This window comes from Siphateles boraxobius, unplaced genomic scaffold (genome assembly GCF_051911475.1).
Source record: "Siphateles boraxobius isolate OS27281-9 unplaced genomic scaffold, OSU_SipBor_1 26, whole genome shotgun sequence".
NCBI classification, from domain to species: domain Eukaryota; kingdom Metazoa; phylum Chordata; class Actinopteri; order Cypriniformes; family Leuciscidae; genus Siphateles; species Siphateles boraxobius.
Window position 1 is genome coordinate 8,645,233 of NW_027508876.1, and position 7,387 is coordinate 8,652,619.

Sequence of the window (7,387 nt, forward strand, 5' to 3'; positions counted from 1 at the left end):
TATTATATATATACATTACAATCCCCATATGAATGAATGACTTATTACAGTTTTCCCCCTACACTAAAGATTGTACAAAAGGGATGATGCATCATTCACTTAATCTATAGCCGATAAACTTACACTTGTGACTCCAGATCATATGAATTGTATTAATACACAGAGTTGTAAACAGTCTACAGTTAAGGAAGTAAATCACTTTGCAAAATAATTGTTTATTATTAACAATAAACAATTCAATTCTAACAAATTATATATTGTGCACTGATTCTGCTTCTTGTTGTGCCTAACAACATCCCTTAACCATGGTAAAATCACTGTAACGCACGACCTCCTTTGGCTTATTGCTTTAATTTACAATCCACAGATTATCTCTTGTTAGTTTACACTGTGATTATATCCCTGGAGGCTAGTAAAGTCATGTAAACAGCTTACTCCACATGATTGCAGTTGGATACATTGAAGTCATAGTTTTCCTCAAGTGCTGAAATGCACACAGGAAGTGTCACACTCATCCAAGTCTGCATCTGCATGCTAGAGGGCTTCTATGTTGTCTTAGAGTCGGAGATGTGTATAGTTGATTCTCTCTCACTCAGACCACGTGCTATGTGCCAGCAGAGTGTAGATCGGTCACCAGACCCATTCATTCATCAGATGTCTCCATTCACAGAGATGTCCTCCAGCAGGCATCACAATGCTTCAGCAGGCAAACACACTCGAGTTTAAAGCCCTTGGGAGAAAACACACTCAAACACACAAGTGCTTTGTGAGTTGGGTTCCTTTTTTGAATTATTATTATGATTTTTTTTTTTAAAAGCTTCTTTCCTGTTTGAACATATCCATTAAACTATGCTGTAGACTACAATAGATGACTATGAGTATGACTAGGAGTTTTCATCTGCAGGTCCTTCTCAAAAAATTAGCATAATGTAATAAAGTTAATTATTTTCCATAATGTAATGATAAAAATTAAACTTTAATATATTTTAGATTCATTGCACACCAACTGAAATATTTCAGGTCTTTTATTGTTTTAATACTGATGATTTTGGCATACAGCTCATGAAAACCCAAAATTCCTATCTAAAACAATTAGCATATTTCATCCGACCAATAAAAGAAGTGTTTTTAATACAAAAAAAGTCAACCTTCAAATAATTGTTCAGTTATGCACTCAATACTTGGTCGGGAATCCTTTTGCAGAAATGACTGCTTCAATGCGGCGTGGCATGGAGGCAATCAGCCTGTGGCACTGCTGAGGTGTTATGGAGGCCCAGGATGCTTCGATAGCGGCCTTAAGCTCATCCAGAGTGTTGGGTCTTGCGTCTCTCAACTTTCTCTTCACAATATCCCACAGATTCTCTATGGGGTTCAGGTCAGGAGAGTTGGCAGGCCAATTGAGCACAGTAATACCATGGTCAGTAAACCATTTACCATGGGTTTTGGCACTGTGAGCAGGTGCCAGGTCGTGCTGAAAAATGAAATCTTCATCTCCATAAAGCTTTTCAGCAGATGAAAGCATGAAGTGCTCCAAAATCTCCTGATAGCTAGCTGCATTGACCCTGCCCTTGATAAAACACAGTGGACCAACACCAGCAGCTGACATGGCACCCCAGACCATCACTGACTGTGGGTACTTGACACTGGACTTCAGGCATTTTGGCATTTCCTACTCCCCAGTCTTCCTCCAGACACTGACACCTTGATTTCCGAATGACATGCAAAATTTGCTTTCATCCGAAAAAAGTACTTTGGACCACTGAGCAACAGTCCAGTGCTGCTTCTCTGTAGCCCAGGTCAGGCGCTTCTGCCGCTGTTTCTGGTTCAAAAGTGGCTTGACCTGGGGAATGCGGCACCTGTAGCCCATTTCCTGCACACGCCTGTGCACGGTGGCTCTGGATGTTTCTACTCCAGACTCAGTCCACTGCTTCTTCCGCAGGTCCCCCGAGGTCTGGAATCGGTCCTTCTCCACTATCTTCCTCAGGGTCCGGTCACCTCTTCTCGTTGTGCAGCGTTTTTTGCTACACTTTTTCCTTCCCACAGACTTCCCACTGAGGTGCCTTGATACAGCACTCTGGGAACAGCCTATTTGTTCAGAAATTTCTTTCTGTGTCTTACCCTCTTGCTTGAGGGTGTCAATGATGGCCTTCTGGACAGCAGTCAGGTCGGCAGTCTTACCCATGAGTGCGGTTTTGAGTAATTAAACAGGCTGGGAGTTTTTAAAAGCCTCAGGAATCTTTTGCAGGTGTTTAGAGTTAATTAGTTGATTCAGATGATTAGGTTAATAGCTCGTTTAGAGACCCTTTTCATGATATGCTAATTTTTTGAGATAGGAATTTTGGGTTTTCATGAGCTGTATGCTAAAATCATCAGTATTAAAACAATAAAAGACCTGAAATATTTCAGTTGGTGTGCAATGAATCTAAAATATATGAAAGTTTAATTTTTATCATTACATTATGGAAAATAATGAACTTTATCACAATATGCTAATGTTTTGAGAAGGACCTGTATATAAATCTCCTATACATGACGCTGTGGCAGATTTTTTTTATTATTAATAATTTGCATGTTACCCCACAAAACTGCTTTTATCTAGCGTCAGGCTCCAGATAGTCCAACAGGTAAGTTGAAGCATGTATAGAACAATGAGACAAGACAACTGTGATGAGGAGATTGACTGCTTAAATGGAATGGAGCTGATGAGAGTGTATGATGGCTGGTGTGGATGATTATGAAGTGTGTCCAGGTGTGAGCCAGAGGGATTATGGGAAATGTAGTGTGATGGTGACCAGGATGGTGAAGTGACTGGAGATCGTGACAAGTATTTTCCATCCCGGATCTAAGGCAGTTATGGGAAGGGGCGTAATATTTCCGAAACATGTTTGACCAATCACAACACGCTAATCCAGCCGACCAATCAGAGCAGACTTTGTTTTGTTTTTTTCGGAAGGAGGGGCTTCATAGAGACAGGCACTAAACAGTGTTAATGACAACCTGTGAAGAATGGTGCTGCAACAAAGTAAAATATGTGATTTGCATGCTTGAATGTTCAAAAAACAATTCTAGTATATTCCAAAAACAAAATTAAGGCTTTGTAAAAGGGCATAATAGGTCCTCTAACACAATCTAAAATGTGATGCATATTTGTCCCTCATACGTATATGAAACAGGTAAGAAACAGATTAGATTTCTGTAATGAACTATTTAAATGTTTATTTAAATAAAATCAAATAGATAAAAATAGTTGATAATAAACTTGCCAGATTTTTTTTTTCAGTACAGAAATCTTACCTGTTTCTTTTATGCAGCCTACAGCATGACTGACAAATTTGCACAACATTAAGTGTTATGTTAAAACTGTAACATTTCTAAAAAATTGTATGCAATTTAAATACATCAATCTTAAATTTAAGCCTGAATATTTTTTGCAGTGCAGAGAAACTTTTCTTTTGGAGAATTTTTCATTTTCATTCAACCAATCCTTTAATCTGGATGTCCACGAGTTGCTAGACATACGGTTTTTAGAAGTTAATCTCATTGCACTTTGTCAGGTCATGCCATTCGATCGTTAAACCCAATTCTAGAGGCTGGCATAGACAGGATCCATATGTCAGCTCCTCTACGTGGTCATCAGATGGCCTCCACCTCAGAAGGCATCGGCTCCAGTCTGCCCATCCATCACCTCCCACCCTGCATTAAAATTTAATTCTGGTTACTGAGTGAAGCCATTGAAACTTTTATCTCAACCCTTCTTTATCTTCTCTTCATTAAGTTCTCATGCCGTAATAGCCCGAGAGCTCTGCGGCTAAGGATGATGTTTTGAATAATGAAGACTCATTATTCCTGCACAGAATGCTTGTTAATTCAAATGATGATATTAAAACTATAGTAGCCTTTAGCAGTGGGGTGATTTCTAGCATACTTTATCATGTATCAATATATACTCTGTTTGTCAAAACTGCCCTGGGCGGGACGTGACATTCTCACAGAGGACTGGAGCGCTTCACAGGCCCCGGAATACTCCAAGGTGACAACTCTCTGAGTCCGAGCCCTCAGGAAATGGGGACGCGGGGAAAGAACCCGACTTCAAGTGCCATCAAACACACACATACACACATAGCGACACATTCTCCATCTCTGTCTCTGTCTTTTGATGTCATGAGGGGCACACGCTCATGCATAGTAAATCCATACACACACAACCAAACGATATAACATGTATATGCTTGATTGTGCACATTAACCTTTACAGATCGTCTCTTTTTCTTTTTATTATTTGCATTTGAGTTTGAGTAGGTCAGATGTCTTTTTAGAATGAATTGTTTTTTGTACAAAAAAAATTAAGAAATGGCTCCCTTTCAGTTCATAAGTTAGAATTCATCTTAAATTGGCCACGCCTCACAAGATGTTGAGATTAATAGAAATTAATAGAAATTAATTTAAATGACAGGAAGAGATATTTACTGAACTGAACGCATAAAAGTCTTATAATAAACTTAAATAATGGCATCAATTATTTCCATGATTTATGCACATTTATGCCTGATTTCAAGTGTTTATAATATAGTCAAAATATTTTTAAAAATCAAATATAATATTCAGATATAAATACTTTTTTTCTCAGCAAAATGAAGGGTAAATTGAAACATTGTGGGAAATGAAATGATATTCCATACAAATAAATGTAATACAAATTTCAAACATTGAATATTATGCAATGTTTTTGGAAATCACCATAAGCTGTGTATAAGAAAACAACACAAGAAATTACTTTCGTAGTTCTTTTTGAATTATACTTCAATTAAAATGAAAGTTCTGCATTGGGTCTGCTACCTCAATAAAAAAAAAGAAAAAAAAAATGAATTGAAATGTAAAGGGCATTCTGAATAGTGCAAAGTTCGGAATAATTAATTGGCAGTTCCAATGAAAAACAGATATACCATTATGACCGAGCACCTGACTCCCACAATGCATTGCTGCCCCTCAGGCTGGGTCCAAGAAACTGCTACCCTGGGTTTCAAAGCCAAAAGTGGAAGTAAGACCTAGTGTGCCACATGAATTCATAAACATGATAACGCTCATATACATTTACTCCACCTTGCAGGCAAGGAATCTGATCTTATATTGTTCAACAGGCCAGAAAATGGCAAAAGTGATTTTGATTTAATAACCATTATGTATTTGTTTTGTAAAATATATAGGCCTACAGTAGAATCAATTGAAATCATGTGACTGGTTTATCTCATTATGAATGAAATGAGAGTTCCTAAAATACCGGAATGTAAGCCATTGCAACTCAGTTCTGATGTTCTGGCTCGATTCCCCATAGCCCATCCAGTGTCTGCTGAAAAAGCCTAGTCGAGTGACTTATCTGGGGGTGGCAGATATCCAACACAAACCTTGCTGCCAGCCGCATACACACACTGTATTTGCACAGCATGGTGAAATGTACAACACATAGAGAGAGAAAGGAATTTACAGCTAACTGAAACTACAGCATGCCCAATGCAATGTGTGCATGTTGTCTTTTTTTGTTATACTCACTTAATTTTTGTGTGGTTTACTGCATGCAAGTTTCCGAGAGCATTCTTTTGGTTGTCATTTTGCTGCCAAACTCATTTAAATTAGACTTCTTAAAATTTGCCTGATTGTATAAGAGCATTCATTTGACCGGAGTCCTTCAGTTGTAAATGACCGCAATGGCTATATTCACACAGTAATTTACTGATTAACCTGGTTTGTTTTAGGGGTCTGAGAGCGGTTGACGAATTATAGCTTATAGTGAACATTCCAGATTAACTTAGAACTCAAACTGAACTTGCCCATGTTGTCAGGAGTACAGTTTGTAGTGTGGTTTACTTACAACATGTAGTGTATGTAATTTGTAAATAATAATATTATAAATAATAATAAATTAATAATAAATACCTTTGGGAAAATTATTGAGAAGTAAATGTGCAATAATTGAATTACTTTGACTTTAATGAATGAAGGTACTTTGCTTGATAATATGACTTTAATGTGACCTTATGCATTTTGAAATGTAAACTTTTATTGTTATCACTATTATTTAAAAAATCTACATCAAAGGTTAAAGACATGTGCACACACAAACAGACTAATGCACACCCTCCAAAAATCTAATATATTTGTGTTAAGGAGCATGGAGGTGGGTGCTCTACCTGATAATGGGTTTTGTGGACCCCTGCAGGCATGAACCATTGGCAGGTCCTGAATGCTATGGAGGGATCAATGGAAGAATGGAAGAGAGAGAATGAACATCAACGGATGTATAAAGAAGCAGAAATCCTGTGGCATCAGTTTTTGGAAAGAGGTGAAGAGCTGGGCTCAGGAAGTAATCTGTTGTTAAGACACAAGGCTGCTGTAAGGTTTCCCATCAGTACGTGGATTATGACAGCGGAATTGTCATTTACATCAGCGCGTAGTTTTATGCATCAGTGGCGCGGCAGTTAATAACATTTAGGAAACAATGAGCTTGGTCGCATCATCTCAATCTCGGCCGTCAAATCCACAAGTTGGAGAGTGCTGAGCTCTTGTTGATGTTTGCACAGACAATAGGTTTTGTTGCAGCCTTGTAACAGCGCTAATTCCTCATATCTCTGCACTCCATGCGCCTGCCATGGCTGTCACTCTGTGCATATCTCTCTCGATGTATCAACTCCCACCATTGTCTTTGTGCGGTGTCTTCAATAATCCTGTGTAACGCCTGTATATTCTGTTTTCCAGGACTGCATGAGTACCATAACCAGACTCAGCCCTCGATCAGACCGGAGACGTCTACAACGTGTGCTTCTATTATTTCAGTGGAGGAATCTCTGTCTAGAGGCGAGCTAAGCCGACAGGGTTAAAGCCCTTGTTTTTATTCAGGAATAATTTAGTTAGGTCTTTCTGGAAGTGCAGGAACAAAAGCACATCTCACCTTCGAGGAAAATGTGGCGTTAATCTAGTTACTGAAAAGCACAACGTTTCAAACGACAACTGTAATCGTGACATCTGCCTGAACCTTTAAATCAGAACCACCACAACGTGTTTGAAATGGCTTGCTGGTCGCTTCCTTATTAACAGGAAGGAGCAATTGAGACAAATTGCTTCTTATAGTTGCTGTGAACCTGCAGCAGAGGACTCAACATGAGATTCGTGCACTGTTCGCAGACGTTACTTTTATGTACAATGATCCAGCTTACGTTCACACAAGCGATGCCTCCTGAGACTCTGGATGCCAAACGCTGCTGCAGCACCCACTCAACATCTGACAGGGAAATGAAGCTCCTTCATAGTGTGCTAGCAGTCACCGGCAAGGCAGTTGTGGCCTGCAGCTACGGCCTGCCGGAGGGCGGCAGGTGTGTGTGGCTGGGTCTGTGAT

At 39.1% G+C, this 7,387-nt stretch overlaps 1 long non-coding RNA gene across 1 annotated transcript; it reads right to left on the reverse strand.

The window, feature by feature from the left end:
• Window positions 1–337: 337 nt before the first annotated feature.
• Window positions 338–2,646, reverse strand: LOC143751461 (uncharacterized). Its single transcript, XR_013207231.1, has 2 exons — window positions 2,577–2,646; window positions 338–730 (listed from the first exon to the last, which is right to left on the reverse strand). It is a non-coding gene; the product is annotated as an uncharacterized LOC143751461 (long non-coding RNA).
• Window positions 2,647–7,387: the final 4,741 nt, after the last annotated feature.